Genomic DNA, 19,184 nt, shown 5'->3' with positions numbered 1-19,184 from the left:
CTTGCACGTTCCATTATAGTCTTGTTCATGCGTTCAGCCACTCCATTTTCTTGTGGAGTCCTTGGAATAGTTTTCTATCTACAAATACCATTAGCGAAGCAATAATCTTCAAATTCATGACTACAATACTCACATTCATTATCAGATCTGGGACATTTTAATTTTTTACCAGTCTCATTTTCAACCAAGCATTTCCATTTCTCATAAGTTTGAAATACATCATATTTCTATCTAAGAAAATAAACCCATACTTTTCTAGTTGCATCATCAATAAATGTAACATAGTAATGAGAGCTACCAAGAGAAGATACCTAAGTCGGTCCCCATACATCAGTATGCACAAGCTCTCATTTCTCCCTTTTATTTTCCTTCCAAGTCTTTGAAAAACTCACTCTGTTTTTTTTTCCATACACACAACTTTCATACAAATCCATATTAACACATTTTAGACCTGGTAAAACTTTCTTTGAATGAAGTACTTTCATACCTTTCTCACTTATGTGCCCAAGTCTGTTGTGCCACAACACTGTATCAAAATCTACAGTAGCTATTTGTTCTCCTTACTCAACTGCAACAATTGTTCCTAAACATTCATTTTTCTCTGAAACAATTAAAGTAAAAGGAACAATATGACCTATACAAAGATATAAGGTGCCTACTTTCACACCTTTTGCTACTACAAGGGAACCTTTTGAAACCTTCCAATGTTTATCATTAAAATTAACTACACAACCCTCATCATCGAGTTGTCCTACTAAAATTAAATTCCTACTTAGCCTTGGAACATGTCTTACCTCATGTAGTAGCCAATGATTCCCATTCTGCAACTTAATCTTAATTTTTCCCTTTCCAACAATCTGACAGGGTTCTTTATCCCCCAAATAAACAAGCCCAAAATCCCCTTGGACATAATCAATGAAACAACCTCTATGAGGTGTAGCATGAAATGAAGCACTAGAATCTAAAACCCATGAATCATCAACACATTCTAAAGATAGAACAAAGCATCCTCTTCAGATTTGTTACTTACCACATTTTCCTTCTTGTCTCCATCTGATTTATCTCCTTCATTTTTCTTTCATTTCTAGCAATCTTTCTTTTTGTGCCTTGATTTCCCATAGTACCAATGGTTGTTTGGTCCTCTCGATTGAGACCTCCTCCCCTTTGACTTTCCTCTTGATTTCACATGATTTCCAAAATTACTTCCTCTCTTAGTCGTTCTGCCCCTACTTTGTGCATTCAAAGAACTTCCTGATGTAGATCCACCTGAGGTTTTCCTATAAGTTTCCTCACTCAAAATAACACCAATCACATCGTCATATTTTAGGGTACTAGATCCAGGAAAAGAATTACTCACAGCCATTACCAAGCCATTTTGGCTTTCAAGCAAAGAACACAAAATCAAGAGAGCCCTAATTTCTTCTTCAAAATTGATACCCACAGAAGATAAATGACTAGTAACAATATTAAACTCATTTAAATGATCTGTTAAAAATCCACCTTTTGTCATTCTCATATTAAATAAATGCTTCATGAGAAATACCTTGTTTGAAGCGGAGGACTTTTCATACAATGTCACTAGGGTTTTCATCAATTCTTCTGTCCTCTTTTCTTTTGTAATATTAAATGCCACCGATGGTGCCAGGCATAATCGAATGCTCCCAAGTACCTTTCTATCCAAAAGATCCCATTCATCATTTGACATAGATCCCTAATTCCTTTCTTTGCCTTCCAACGACTTTAATAAGTCCTTCTGATACAAATAGTCTTCCATTTGCATCTTCCATAACTGGAAGTTCTACCTATTAAACCTATCAACCCTCAACTTACCCTCATCTGCCATTGCTCCCACTCAATTGTGAGACTTTCCTGTAGAGGATAACTGAAAAAAAACTAGGCTCTGATACCACTTGTTAGGATTAAACCACAAATAGAAATAACAATTACATGCAAATATAACCAATAATAAAAAATAATATATCACATAGAAAAGAACACAAGGCACCAAGATTTAACATGGTTCACCCAAACCCTGGGCTACGTCCTCCAAACAACAAGTCCAATATTTTTATGATCCATTGATTACAACCTGATTACAGTCCATAATCCCTTACAGCTCAATACTACTGCAAGAACCAATTTCACATCACAACTATGAAACAATCCCTAACCCTAAGCCCTTTTATACAAGTATTAAAAGCTTTAGGGTTACTACATGTTGGCCATAAATTAGCCATTACTTTAGTGGTGCATCTACAAATGGTACCTTCCTTATTAGTCACCATAAACTAACACATAATCTGGGACATAAATTGCTCTCATCATGTTGTAGCTAAGCCTCTTCCTTTCAGGCTCTTTATTATGTAACCCTTTTTCTCTTCTTACCCTTCACCCTCTTAGTCTAAAAGCAATCCAATTCTTATTTGTGTTGATGTGTCATCTCGGGCCTATAGTGCCTAAAAAGTTCACATGCGCACCTTGCACACTAGGTGCACCTACACATGTGCACAAGGTGCACATGTCGCATTCTTTGGCATGGTAGTGCTTTTTAGTAAGTTCATGTTACACACTTTTCCATGTGTGCATGTTGCACACCCTACCATGTGTGCATGTATGCTTCCCTTGTGATTTTTTTGTCTCATTCATAATATCTGTAATGCACTACACGTGCACCCTTGTGAGGTACACATGTGCCCACATTCACATTGAACATTAAACCTTATGCATTGTTAAAGCTAGATGATGGGATGCAAAGGTGCAGGAGTATAGACATGCCCATGTGTAGCTCTATAGACTCTAAGATACAAAAGTGGCTATTATACAAGGGTTAGCCTATATTTATAGACAGGGTCATATGGATGTGTGCATAGAACATCTTTGAAGATGTGAATGTGTGCATGTGGTCCCTTTTGGGGCTTAAGTGCTATGGGTACCAATTGTGTATGACTAATGGGTGTGCATGTGCACAATATGTGCATATGAGCACTTTTTCTCACTTAGGAAAAATTTAACTCTTTGACTTTTTGACTTTGTTTTGAACCAACTAAACAGGAAACTTAGAATGACGTAGACCAAGATGGAGACCCTATTCACCGAGGTGCCTAAGTAGGTGCCCTATTTTGGAGAATGGGATCCCTCTCCCTAAAAAAAAAGAGGGGATCCCCATTTTGAATTCCAAAATATGACATGTGTTGTAAAGCCACAATAAATAGCCCTGACAAAAGGAAGAAATCATAAAGACTTTTCTTTATCAACAAACACTCTTCAAACTTGTGTCAAGTTTGCAACTTTATTTTAGATGTCAAAAGTTACTTTGTAACTAGAAACTTAGAGTCTTCAACTTTAATGCTGATTGTGTGTTCAATGTCTTAATTCTTTTCACACTCTTGGGTGCCAACCATTGTAGGTGTCCAACAATGTAGAAACAATCTTTTTCTAATCGAAAGGGGCATAAAAATTTCTCATAAATCTACTATCAATCATTGCATGACTAGATGTGAGAATCCATTGAGAGGGATCTTAATGAGTCTTCGATTTCTCACCTTTGAGTACTCGATAATCCATTAGCTTTCTTTTCAAAGCTCGCTTGTTTGAACCATTCTTGACAATTTGGCTTGGTTAGACATTTTGATGTTATCATTTATGATAACATATCAATCATATAAAGTGGGTAGATCATGAAGATGAAGTTATAGTATGTATACTTCCAAAAATCTCTCAATGTCTTATAGTTTATCTTCTAGAACAGATAGAATTTAGGTTGGCAACCTTCATAGGATTATCATGGACATGTACAAAGTTAGGTACAACTACCTGACACTATGATGATGATGTATGCATGTGCACATGACTATGCAGATAGAGTTGGTGTTGGATTACCAGTTACAATAGTATACACACAAAATAAAGCATGATGAGGAAATAGATGTTTTCCATTAAGGAATTATTATGTTTACAAAAATATTTTCTTAACTAATTAGGGATGACATCCTAGATGTTAACCCTAACTAGGAAAAAGTTAAGACTCTATTTTGTAAACAACATAACTGCATGAATGTCGACTAGGAAGATAATTATAAATTAGCAAGATATAAAGGAAGAATTACAAATGCAAAGTTAAGATAGATATCAAGTGATATAATGCGATATTGATGTAATGCTATGTGATGCAAATTATGATGTATGATTAGAGGAATGGAATTTTTTTGAATGAGAAATAAAGGAAAGATCCAATATTGAAGATATCAACAGTAATGTGAAGAGGTTTTTGTATCTATCTCTTTGTATTGAAGAACTATATTGTACATTGCATGTTTGGGTAGTGGGCTCATCTTGCATACATTTTGTAATTGTATATAAAAACTCCTAATAGAGTTGAGGATTCTAACAAGACCTAGTCCTCTAATAAGGACTGAGATACTATATGGATGTAATAGACTCCTTATTGTGTCAATATCTTTCCTAAGGTACTTTTGATTAGTGGATCATTTTGTGGGTACCATCCCCATCAGGGTTTTTCCTTAGCCAGGGTTTCCCTAGTTAACAAAATATGATGTTATGATTTATCTTATTGCATGGTTATGTTTACTTTTAAACAAAGTTCAATTTATTATGCATGTTGTAAAGTTGTTAAAGATATCTAGTTTTGGGCTAAATTTTGTGAAATATTGATTCACCCTCTCCTAGTATTTGGGTATGTGCAGGATTATGGTCAACCAAACTATGGCCTTAAGTGGCAATGAAAAACCAACAAATTAGGGTTATGTTAACTTGACACATAATTTTAAAGAAGTTTTTGGCTTTACATAAAAAATATGTAAGAAAAGAATCTGTAGGAAATTGAATGTAGTTTCTAAATTGCTAGGCCTTATCTAGAGAAAAATTATTTTAATTGTCAAAATTTTAGATTTTAATGCAGTACCGCAAAAATTTTAGGGCAAAAATAAAAAGTAGGTGTATGTCTAACCACCTTAATCAAAATCAAATGATAATATTTTTTTAATATAACTATAGATCTAAAAAGTAAACTTATGCCCAGATGTGACACATATTTTTGGGTATTTCTATTCCAAATAAATGATTAAATATGAATTTTCTACTATAACTTTTCTAGAATAAAATAACTCCCATGTCTAACCACCTTAACTAATTGAGAACTTAATTATTATTTTTCTTTTTTATTATTATACTAGGTGAAGATAGAATGTGACGTAACTTTTGAATTTCAAAAATGTTATATTGTTCGAAATTATATTTATTTTTCAATCAGTATATCAATCGACAGTTTACAAACATCTGCATGAAAAATTAACTAATAAATACTTATCGAACTTGGAATTTGATAGCAATTATATTGATGGAATATTGAGAGTGTTATCAAAAAACCCTTTTCATTTCATTTAATTTTGATGAAAGAATATCGTCAAATGGCTTCTCAAAGTTTGAATGTTAGTGAAACTTGTCTCAAGCACATTTTTTGAGTTGACCAAAGAAGTTAGGTAAATACCAAGCCTAATAAGGAATGTGATACTAGATTGGATACCTAATTTGAAATTAGGTACACAAAATTTGGTGGTCAATTTTTTTTTTCAAAAATTCATTGCCCAAATTTTAAAGGGAAATCAAAATTTGGGAAGTGTGGGCAATCAATAATCATTATTATTATTGACTATTATTATTATATATGATTATTATTATTATTATTAGATATAATATAGTGATATATATGATAATAATAATAAGTATTAAATATATATAGTAATATTATATTATTATTAAATATAATATAGTTGAATGCATCAAAAGGGGTCATATGTTATCCTAACTCATTCAATCAAACCAAATAGGACCCTAAGGGTCCTATGACCTCTAGTGTCATATGTTGTCATGAAATGCGTCAAAAGGGGTCATTGTTTATCCTATGACCCCTTTTGACCCATTTGATTAAACCAAATAGGTCCCAAGGAGTCATAGGACCCATAGGGACATATGTTGTCATGGAATGCATTGAAAGGTGTCATAGGATAATCTATGACCCCTTTCATTTTTTCATGAAATGTGTTGAAAGGGGTCATAGGTTATCTTATGACCCCTTTCAACCAATTTGATTGAACCAAATAGGTCCCTAGGGGTTCTAGGACCCCTAGGGACATATGTGTCATGAAATGCATCGAAAGGGGTCAAAGGTTATCCTATGACCCCTTTCAACCCATTCAATCAAACCATAGGTCCCTTGGAATCCTAGGACCCCTAGGGACATGTTTTGTCATGAAATGCATCAAAAAGGGTCATATGTTATCCTATGACTCCTTTTGACCCATTCAATCAAACCAAATAGGTCCCTAGGGATCCTAAGACCCCTAGGGACATATGTTGTCATGAAATGTGTTAGAAGGGGTCATAGGTTATCCTATGACCCCTTTCAACTCATTCGATCAAACCAAATAGGTCCCTAGAGGTAGGACCCCTAGGGACATATATTGTCATGAAATGCATCAAAAGGGGTCATAGTTTATCCTGTGACCCCTTTCAACCGATTTGATCAAACCAAATAGGTCCCTAAGGGTCCTAGGATCCCTAGGGACATATGTTGTCATGAAATGAATTGAAAGGGGTCATAGGACTTTTGACCAATTTAATCAAACCAAATAGGTCCTAGGATCCCTAAAGACATGTTGTCATGAAATGCATCGAAAAGGTTCATAGGTTATCCTATGACCCCTTTCAACCCATTCGATCAAACCAAATAGGTACTAGGATCCCTAGGGACATTTGTTAGCATGAAATGCATCAAAAGGGGTCATAGGTTATCCTATGACCCCTTTTGAACCATTTGATCAAACCAAATAGGGCCTAGGACCCCTAGGGACATATGTTTCAATGAAATACATTGAAAGGGGTCATAGGTTACCCTATGACCCCTTTCGACCCATTTGATCAAACCAAATAGGTCCTTATGGGTCCTAGGACCCCAAGGGAGATATGTTGTCATGAAATGCATCGAAAGGGGCCATAGGTTATCCTATGACCCCTTTCAACCCATTCAATCAAACCAAATAGGTCCCTAGAGGTCCTAGGACCCCTAGGGACATATGTTATGAAATGTGTTAAAAGGGGCCATAGGTTATCCTATGACCCCTTTCAATCCATTTGATCAAACTGAATAGGTCCCTAGGGGTCTTAGGACCCCTAGCGACATATGTTGTCATGAAATGTGTCGAAAAGGGCCAGGTTATCCTATGACCCCTTTTGTCCCATTCGATCAAACCAAATAGGTCCCTAGGGGTCCTAGAACCCCTAGGGACATATGTTATCATAAAATGCATCGAAAGGGGTCATAGGTTATCCTACGACCCCTTTCAACACATTTAACCCATTAGAAAACTTTACCATAATTCATCATTGCCTTTATTTTACTGCATAAGAGAAGCACTAGAAAATCCAAGAATTTTGGTGGATGTCTCACCATACATAACCCTTATGGGCTTAATAAATAATATTTTTGTTCTACAAGATCATTCATTGCTCTATATTTTTAATGGTAACTTTTTCAATTATAGATGGATTACCCTAGCCTATTACACCATAACTATATAATAATAATTATACATTACTATATTTAGATAATAATTATAATAAATGACTATTAAATATAATAATGATTATAATATATGAATATATATTAAATATAATAATAATCATAATAATTATTAGATATGTATTACTATATTATATTTAATAAACTACTAATATATAATAAAATACAATTTTGTTTGCATTGCCCACACTTGCTGAATTTTGACTTCCCTCCAAAATTTGGACGACCATTTGTGGTACCCATTATGGGATTGGGTACTCGAAATACTGGCATACTTTTTCCAAAATATTCTGTCACTGTAGACTCCACAATCATGATTTTTTGGGACCATTTTCATAGGTTTGGAGAAAAATGATTTCTTGCGGCCCATAAGATCAAAAAAGTTTGTATAATATATGATTAAGTGTCTGATATTTTTTTCTCAATGGGGAGAAATATTCGTCGAAAGGCTAAACACAAAAGGATGGTATCGAATGAAGACATTGAAGCATATAAGGAAAGGGACAAGGTAAATTACCAAAGGAAGAGACAAGGTATGTTAAATGTGAATCAAGTTGATGATGTATTAATTGAAGGTGAAATCATAGAGTCAGATAATGAATATGTATAGTTGGGGAATGAAAATGTACTAATTGATAATGATAATGCTGGGATTGACAATTTGTATAATGAAAATTTACCAGTTCATAATGTAAATGCCATGATTGACCATGTCAAAAATGAAAATGCATAGGAATGTTGCATATCTCCTAATTATAATCGACATGAAGGTCCTAGAACACAAAAATGGATAATTGAAATTGATGAAATGATTATTACTAGTTTGGAAGGAAAAAAATCACAAAGAACTAGTCAGTTATGGGCTTCAAGACTATATAAAATGTTTTTCAGCAACAAGATAGTGGTGAAGCAATGTCAACTTTTTATGCACTTATTAAATATGAAAAAGATGACATCTATGCTTTCTAAACTAAAGATTGATGTCCATAAAAAATTGGAAATAAAAACTATTATTGTGAAGAATCTTTTCAATGCTCTCAATGGTATTGGGAAAAATAGTAGGGAGAAGGATAATAGAGCTGCTCGAAGGGTTATTACAATCTCTTTGGTAAGTCATCATTTGAGAAGGGGTAGATATATGAGATAAACTTGTATTGACTTGAACCTAAATCATACTACTTTGAGAAGAGCACTTAGTGTGTACATGAAATGTGGGCCTCAGATCCTCACACACACTTCAACACAGTCCTTATAAGTGAAACCATTCTAGAATGAACATTGAATTGTTTATCTGAAATAGTTTGACAAATTGACCTGTTGCCTTCTAACTAGAAGGATTATGCCTTTTCTCTCAGAATGAGAGGTGGGCAACTAGACATCTAGAATTCTTTAAGCCATATGAGATATGCAGGATTAATTTAGATGAGAATGCATGGTTAAGCTAAGAAAATAAAGAAACATATTATGCTAAATGAATGCATTTTAAGATAATATGGGATTGCAATCTAAGAAATTAAGCTAAGAATGCAAGAACAAATTGAGTAGATATTTTAGCATAATTTTGATGCAAATTCAAAAATTATCTACCTCTCTGTAATGAGGAATGAAGAGCTTCTTTTATAGAATCTAAGAGGTGATCGATAGTCAAGACTAATTGAAATGGATAATCAAGATTGAAGAGGAGAGCTAGTCATAAAGGAAACTTCCTCATGAAAAGGGAGTTAACTAGTTGCCTTTGAGTGGAAAAAGGAGTTAATTGATTTAATTTTGAGTTTAAAAAGGAGTTGACTAATTTAATTCCTTTTCTGACTTTAGTTCACACAAAGTTTCCATTTCTAAACTGAAGAGAAGGTTTTTTTGAGAATATTTAATTTAATAAAATAGAATATGACCTCATAAATTGATAAACTTTATTTAATTGAATAATCAAATTCAATAATTAAAAAGAGGAGATATCTTATTAAATCAAATATATTTAATTCCTTTTTATATTAGCTTAAGACGTAATTTTAATTTAATTAAAGTATAACACTTATAATTAAATTAAATTAAATCAATAGATTTATGTAGCTAATTTGAGTTGATACTTAGGAATTAAATAAGTAATATGATTAATATGGATTAGGGTTTTCTACATTTTGACACATAGGTCAAGTAGCCATTATCAACATTATAATTGCTTGGTAAAATAGGACCTAGGAGTAAGTGAATAAACCAAAGTTGGTTAATATGGAAATGTGCCAATTTTGGGGTATTACATTTGCCTCTCTTTGAATGAATGTGCGAGAAACACATTCGATTCAAAGAAATCAAAAGTATGATGCAAAGATCAAGAAATGAAATTGGTTCTAAAATTGGTAATACAAAGACCAATTGATAAGATTTTAAAGGTTATCTTCAGAATGAAGCTTAATCTTAGGGGATCCGGATAGAACACCTAGATATTGAGATCAATAAGCTTTTAAAGGTTATCTCTAGAATGAAGCTCAACCTTAAAGAATCTAGATAGAACATTTAGATAGTGAATTTGATAGCACAAAGATTTGTCAAATTTCATAGAATTCTTCCTAGAATGAGACTCAACTCTCAAGAGTTAGGATTTAGACTGTCCTGATACCTGTCCATTAAAAGATGACAAGATTAAAGATGATTCATAGAATTATCCCCATAACGAGGCTTAATTCTCAACAAAGGTTAGGATTATCTCTGAATCGAAGCTTAATCCCCAGATTCTAGATAGAACATCTGAATACTAGTCAAAAAAGATAGTAAGATCCAATCATGAGTCATAGAATCATCGCCAAAATGAGCCTTGATCCATAGAAATCGAGGTTTAGACTATCTCGATACCTATCCATTGAACTCTGACTGGAAATGTTATAAGATGTGATTGGCTGATCAAAAGATAAGATAAATGACATAGATGCCAAATAGAGGGGAGTGAGATGTCCCAAGTAATAAGAGGCCCCAAGTAATGAGGACATAAGATTCAGATTGAGTTGAGTTTCAAATTCAATGATGTAATCATAGGAGTGAAATTGAAAGATGACACACTAGAAATATGATATAGAGCAGTATATATTGAGATATAGAAGAAATAAACTATTGAAAATAATATAGAAGAGATCAAAACAATCAGAAGAAAATTTGGAGTCAATTTGAAGTGATTTGGAGGTCTAGAAGACTGAATTTGACAAAAGTTTGACTAGATTGGATCAAATTTGACTTTTTCTAGAATTTTATTGGAAAATTTGAAGAAAATCTAATTTGAAAAGATTCCAAGATTCACAAAATATTAGAAAAATGGATTGCACAAGTGTCTGATTGCGTTAGTCCCAAAATTTTAAAATGTGTTTTTGAGCTACTTAAGTGTGTCAAATTTTGAATTTGATCCCGAATATGGATTCAAGGTGGTCAAATTAGCTAGGAGGTGCTTTTTGCGTGAATCAGAGCACTTTAAAAAATTAGGTCAAAACCTATATAAGGGTCCACAAGGTCATTTTCAAATCACTTACACTTTTGTCTTTAGTGAAGAAGAGAGCTTTGAGGTGAAGATGGTAATCCTATTGTCTACACATCATTTTGAGCACTCCTGACGACACAGTTAGCCGACAGACTATGGGCCTCTAGTGAGTAGTTGATAACCTTGCCTTGTATTTAATTTTGTACACATTTTAAGGCATTTTTTGCATTTTTTTATGTAATTTTTTGAATAATCATGTTGGTTCTCACACGGGGACCTCATTCTTTGTGCAAAGCTAGTCTCTTCTTGCATGAAGATTCACCAATCTGGCATTTCTCTACATGGGCTATTGAGGTTTCTCATTGGGGAGATGCCCACTTCTCATGTGAGAAGCCCTAAATTTTGGGTGGATTTCACTTATTACTGGATCGCTCTTCATGCGCAGAGTTGAATCCTCACACAAAGATGTGAAATCTTGTGTGAGGAAGTGAAATTTTGCTCGAGAATCTAGTGTGAAATGCAAAACTAAAAGTTCAAAAATTTGATGTTTCATAGTAATTTTGCATGTTTGTTGTCATTGTATTTGCTTACTGAGCAGAAACTGTCTGTTTGCCTATTATATTTGCTCATGTGTGCAAGTTACCTTTGATGATATTAGATTTCAGTCCCATTACCCACCATATGGAGCTTTGTTGTAGAGCCTTGATGCAATTGATATGGCACATATAGATAGATTGGGGTTATTACATATATGCCACATTCTAGCATTGCTGGTGAATCACGACCTATTGACTGCATTGGTGGAGCATTTCCATTCGGAGATGAACACATTCCACCTACCATAGCGAGAGATGAGTGACTCTTGAGAACATATACAATATTCTTCATATACCCTTCCATGGACTAAGAGTGGTGTATGATATAGTTCCCCAGGTTAGTACAGAGGTATTTTGGATTTTCTCCCAACAGGACTTGATTATAGGTCGAGCGATCACATGGGAGGAACTAGTGCATACCTATAGGTAGACTCATAGATTAGCATTAGTTTTGGTTATATTCATCAGATGCTTCTTGATACTTGATAGAGGCCAGCATAGATTGGAGTGTGGTTGGGGCAAGATGCTCCAGAGGATGTTAGATACCCCAGAGAGAAATGGGTGGGGATAGTGCATGCTCACACACATGTACCATGAGATGCATAAGATAGTATATCATGAGCAGAAGAGCATGGCCGTTGGGGTTTATGTTCTTCAAATTTGTGCATGGGAGCATCTGCCAGTTATGCAACCCATTTTTGAGGAGGAGAGGTAGCCTATAGAGCCTTATATTTGTAGGTATAGAGGCCAGCTTACCCTCGCAACTCTGGGTAAGACTAAGTAGTGGAGGGCCCATCTTGATGACTTCTTGTCTGTTTAATGGCAGCCTTGGAGAGAGGTTGAGGATTGGGATGATGTGCCCTAGGAGCTGAGCCATATGTTTGTATCATGGCCATTGATAGGCCAATCAATACAAATAGTGGAGCAATTCCTACTAACTTCTATATGGTGCCAGTATTGGAGGCCATAGGATATATCACATGAGTACTACTCCTATGTGCATCTGGTGAGAGATGTGGGGTGTGGATGGTCATAGAGACTAGATCTTGGGAGATACATGATAGACATCATCAATTGTGTTCTGACACAATGGGACTACTTGCTAGCGGTGGCAAATGTAGGGATGATGCCAGCCTACCAGGCATATTTTGCTAGCCATCCCTTCCCACGCTTCATGGATCTAGTGGGGATGGAAGTACCAAAATAGCTAGTGTAGGCACCTTAGGCTCCATAGTAGTAGGCACCATAGTAGGTATGATGTAGGAGCATCATGGGTTACACTGCTATCATGCATGTTTTGAGTTCTTATCTTACTGTTGAATCTGTGTTCTGCTAAAACTATATTTTCTAGTTTCTTGGTGCCTATTGCAAACTGTGTAACTAATTTTCCATAACAAATGAAAGGTTTCACACTTCAAGAATTGAAGAGGGCCTAGAGTACTATCTATGTTCCAAATTGTAAGTTCTAACTCTTCATGAGTTATGCGATATGGAAATTCTTTCGAAACATCAATTTCTAGTAGTTCTGCATGATAGTTTTATGTGCTTGACTTTCAAAGTGGATGCACACTTTTGCTTAAGGAATCAGCCTTTTTACACCTAAGAGGTTGTAGAGGACCTAGATATCTACCCATAGTTCACAATGCAAGTTCTAACTCAATCAGATCTAGGAGATATCATGATTTTTCTCATACATCAATTTTAGGACAGTGAATTGCTGATGCAAGCTGACTTGTGTATTTAATGTTAGGTTTATTTTCATTTGATATTTGTTGAGAGCTGACTTCTGTCTTCTCCATGTTTTAGAATGATCTGTAAGCCATTTTGGCTAGTTAGATAGACTTGTTAGGCTAGGATCTAGGCCAGTTAAGAGTTTTAGAAGATGATTTGAGAGCAGAACTGGAGTGCAAATTTACTGTTGGATCTTGGATTTGAATGTATTTGTATTTGGCCATAACCTAGAAGGCCTTATAACTGGGAATGTATGTTGAATATTTGAAGAATTAATGAAAGTATTTCACTCTTCTTCCTCCTTTGGTTGTTGTTCTTTATGTTTGCTTCCGTTCTATTAACTCTTGTATGGTGTTTTAGATAGTTAGGTGTGTCATTGGCCCTAGTTTTCCCTATCCTACCTTTTTTCAAGTGGTATCAGAGCTTGAGGTTCATCCTTGCGAAGATTGGATCATGTAGAACCCTATTTTGGATTTGGTTGTAGGGTTGCAGATCTATGGATTTGACCTATAACTTGCAGAGGGTTCCAATCTTGTAGGAACTAGATTTGTAAAGGAACTAGATGGTTCATGGTACAAACTTGCACACTTCCCAAGATAGTTTTGATACGAAACTATCATGTTTCCCAAGGTGATTTTTGTAGTGGTAGAAACAATTCTTGAGGCATTTGGCATGGATCCCAAGGCGGTAAAAAAATACATTGCCCTTCCAAGTTTTTTTGACCTGCCTCTGGTTTTTTGGCCATAACTTGCTCATCCAGATCCCATTTTTTGCAAATGAGTTATCAATGGAGAGAATGTTTTGAGCCTATTCCAGTGGTGTATGTTATTTTTAGTTTTGGTGGTTGTTTCATAATTATTTTGGCTGTCAAAGTCATGAGTACTATCTTGCACTCTGGGAGATATATCTTGAGCATCTAATCTCTGATTTGGGAAATTTTTATATCATTGGAGAGGTCTTTTTGAGCTCTTTCCATTGATGCTAGTTATTTTTCTAGATTCTATTCTAGGAATGTTCTATTCAATTTTTTGCATTTTTCCATTCTGGTGGATATCTTGGTTGTTTCAAGTCTAGGGATTGATTTTGTTGCTTGAGATTATTCACCATGGTTTGCACTATCTATTTTATCATTCTTAAGTCTCTTCTTGTCTATTTAGACATCATTTGTATGCATTCTTGTAAATGCACTAAGATAAAGTGACATATTGCATCTATATTTTTGTTTTAGTTATTTTTGCCTTGTTTTACTTTCTGATTCAAGCAGTGTCATCTAAGGATACTCATACAAATTATTGTATTCTTGGGATTCACCATATCCTATGCCTTATTATATATGCACTACTTTGATTAAAGTGCCATGGGGGTTTGATGTTTTGCCTTTGTTTGTCATCTTCCTTTGTCCAATGATTTTTCCTTCTGTGACATTAGCCACATGACATGTTTGAGATTGATCACCTCAGTACACAAATATGTACTCTTTTGTGCATCTTGATCATTGTTCCTTGACATGCAGTTCTATTGGCCCACTTTTCTAGTTGCCTATCACCTCACTTATCTACATTGGGGGGGTTCATCTATTGTTTCTCATGCTTCCTTGGTTCAATAGAGCAAACTATGTATTTAGTTTTTGTTCCTATGTACTAGGTGGATGTAGTGGCTGGGTACCTATGCATTTCAATGAGATGGATCATTTACCATATAGACACTCTTCTTTTTGTTCTTACTTTTGTTGCAACCTTCCATGCTCGATTGATCAACTCTTCAAGATTTGGTGTTTCATGCCATCTATATCTTTGATTTTAGTTGTTTTCCTTTGTGTTCCTCTTGATTCAATGTAGATTAAATAGTCTTATCTACCTGGTCAGGTTCTATTTCAATGGAGGTTCTTCATATTAGCCAGTACATTTTGACAAAGCTTTGCAACTTCTGCATGCTTCAATGGTGTTCTTCATGATCATCTTTTGTTCCTATCTTCTAGGATATTCCCTAGTTTGGTGGCTTCTTCAGTCCTTCACTAGTTTCTTTCAACATGTTTTCCATCTCTTTTGGAGTAGGGTTTTTTCCCATGTGGTTATCTCCATTTCTCTTTTTTTTAAAGATTTGGGTAGCTCATCGGGCCTTTTTATCAAGACACAAATTTACTTTCAGTAGTAGTTTCTAGGTTTTAGCTACTCCCTAAGTTAATCTTAAAGGGGGGTGTTAGAGTAATAAGTTTTTTCTTATTAATTAAATCATACTGATATAATTATTAAGTCACTTATTAACTTTGGTTTACATAAGCTAAAATTTGGTCATATAATAATTAATTTTAGTATTATTTATTATCATGCAACCTAGGTTAGTTACCTGTTAGGGTTTTGATCTCCTTTATAAGGATGATATATCTTTGTAATTAAACATTCACTCACTTTTGATAATAGCAATCTCTTTTTTTGCTCATCAAGAATGTCTCATCTAAAGATCTAGAAATTTGGTGATTCTTGGAAGTTGTGGGGTTGATTATGGGATGAAAGCAATAGTGAGGAATACAACTCAAAGGAGAAATATAAATTTGTCAAGTCTCTCCAGATTAGCACAAAGGAATCCCTCTCTAAAATATTATGTTGGAATAAAGCTTGTATACCTAAGGTATAATTTTTCACTTGGTTTTTTTTAAATAGGAAAGTCCTTACCTCAAAAAGATTTAAGAAAATGGGGTACCAAGGCCCAAGTAGATGTCTTTTATGTGAAAATTAAGATGAACCATTAACCACCTTTTTCTTCATTATACGTATTTGAGTCAATATTGGAAATGCCTTTGTTCACAATTGGGGTGGGTATCAACATTTTCGAGAACTATAACAGATATGCTACAAGCTTGATCCCTCCTTGGAAAGGATAGTATTTATAGCTCTTTATGGATATCTACACCTTCCATGGTCCTATGGTAATTATGCAAGGAATTAAACTAAAGAAATTTTTGAGATATGAAGATGAATGTAGATAACTTTTAATTAAAATTGAGACTTACATTACCAATAGTTGAGTTTTAAATCAATAAAAGGAGCTATAATGTCGCATTGGGATGAGAAAATGAGAGGTAAGTGAATAGGTCTAAAATTACCCCCTTTTATAGGAGAAGGGGGAAAATTCAAAAAGAAAATGAGAGATATGCCAATGGAAACCACCTAGGGGGGATGATTTAAACTCAATTTTGACAAAGCTTCAAGAGGGAATATGGAAGAGAAGACATTCATTGTAGTATCCATAACTTAGAAGGTGTGGAGATAGAAAAGTTAGCAAGATATCTAGGAATATAAACTAATAATTAGGCATAATCAATGACTTTAGTTTAAGAATTAGAACTATGTAAACTCTAGGTTGCCAAAATGTAAATATTGAAGAAGATTCTACAATTATAATAATTTCTGTAAGGTAAGGATCCCTCATTACTTGGAGATTGGGCTCGATTTTATCTAGATCCCTCTCACTATGTCATACCTTAAACAAGATCACAATTAATCATCTATATTGGGCAGGAAATCAAAGAGAAGATGAATTACCTAATATAGGTATAGAAGAAGGTCAGACATAAGGAGTCAAAATTTCAATATAGGGACTCCATCTGAATTAGGGATGGTTTATATTTTTTAGAATTTAAACAATAGTTTACATCTCATTATCCGAGGGAAGATTCAGGGGTCTTTCTTTATCTTTTACCCATTGCCTACATCTTGCATCATATGATTGGATAGACACATTCATTGTGGGAGATAGTGTTGGAATTTGGGAAAATGAGTTTGAGGTGAATTTGGAGGTTATGGACTTATCTAGTTTAAACTTGATGAACATTTAGAATGGTGGGGAGCCCTTTCCCCCAATTTATGCCATTAGAGTAATGTAACTAAGCTCAAAAAATAACATTCAGTGTAACAAACTAATAATCACGTTGCTTAAGATATGTTTTCTTAACTAAAGAATGATATATATATATATATATATATATATATATATATATATATATATATATATATATATATATATATATATATGTAACAAACTAATAATCACGTTGCTTAAGATATGTTTTCTTAGCTAAAGAATTTTATATATATAAAGAATATGCTTTTATCACTCCACATTCTGTTTCTATGCCCTTTCTATATTCATGTTTGGTGACTTTTTAGAGTTTTATCCTTAAGATAAGTGCTAAATGTAGTACTTAGATTATATACAAATCCTGATTGAAAGGAAAAAGAAGAAGGGAAGGGCGAGGAATGCTCTAGAAGGAAGGAGAAAAAAATGTAACTTGGGACTAAAAGATGATTATCTAGATGTACCTATATAATTTATGATGTATCTAGAGGGTAAAAGCACATATCTATGTCACCGTTTGTGATATCAAAACCTATTTTGGTCAAATTTCATTTCTCTATCAAAACTCAATTTTATTCAAAAACTAAAAATACCCTTTTATAGATCTTAGATTCAATATCATCATTATATAAATTTTTAAGTGTTTTGATTAGTTATAATATGTTAGAATTTTAAAATATTATAAGTCGATATTTCAACATTTCAGAAGATGCTCACTTAAAAAAAGGAAAAAAATAGTAAATCATACCAAAAAAATAAAACAATTATATTTATCTCTAGAGGAGAGAGTCCTCTTCATGAATATGTATTTTTTTCTCAAGAAGGTGTAGATTTGATTAGGAAGTTTTGACGGGAGGAAAAAACTGTTGGCTTCTGAGAAGGTCGAGCTTGAGTACTTATAACAAAGAAAATATAGATCAAAAATAATTATTTCTTTTTTTGTGCACTAGATATACATGTCATCTATAAGATATTTTCAAATCAAAACAAAAAAAGATGATTTGCATTTTTTTTTTGACGGGAACTACACCCTATATTTTTTATAGTTAAAAAAGGGACCTCAAAATAAAATAAATGAATAAATTCTTACTCAATTTTTTTTAAAAAAATGATAGGCATAAATTTCATCCAATTCTACACATTTCATCAGTTTACATCATTTTCAAATTCTAAACACAAATACCATTTTTTTTGTCATTAATGTTGAACTGTCGCATTCTGATATCACATTTCTTCATAAAAGGTGACACAGGTTTGTGCTTTTACCCTAGGCTTAGGTTCTTTTATCTATATAAAAAATATATTCCAAAGAAAAATCATCATTCCTTTTATAATACAATTAAAAATCAAGAGTTCATTTCAAATATTTTATCATCATTTTCATTGTCTTATAATGAGATTTCTTAGGATTATCTTGAAATATTGCAACCAAACAAAATTCATGAGTATTAATATTTTCTCTTGAAGCAATAAAAAAGAAATGTGCACGAATTATAGATCTACATATATTTTGATATGCTTCCATAGTTACATTATCCTTTCTCAAATGGCAACTGGTAACCATGGGGGATTCAATAGGTTTATATTTCAATCCTTCACTTACACTGACATTAGTGTTTTCCATAATTTTCTTTGACCTCTTGTTGTAACACCAATATTCCTTTCCCTTTTTGAAATATCCAAATGATATTCATACATAATCCAAAAGTTAAGCACCTTTGATTAGGTGGTTATTTTATGCCCATTTTAGTACATATGGGTTCCCACATTGATTTTATGTTCTTCTAATTCTTATTAGACCTTAACATTAACATTATAAGACCTATATTGAATCAATTTTTAAAAAACTTGAGGTTAGCCCCTATTTCGAAAAGTGCTCCTTTATTTCTCCAAGAATCAAATAAATCATTTCATCTTATTGAACCTTTGGTAATTAAAATTA

This window comes from Cupressus sempervirens, chromosome 8, assembly GCF_028749045.1.
Source record: "Cupressus sempervirens isolate cs-2001-9-10 chromosome 8, ASM2874904v1, whole genome shotgun sequence".
Lineage (NCBI taxonomy): Eukaryota > Viridiplantae > Streptophyta > Pinopsida > Cupressales > Cupressaceae > Cupressus > Cupressus sempervirens.
The sequence above is the reverse complement of the archived record's forward strand: the minus strand, read 5'-3'. Positions refer to the sequence as shown.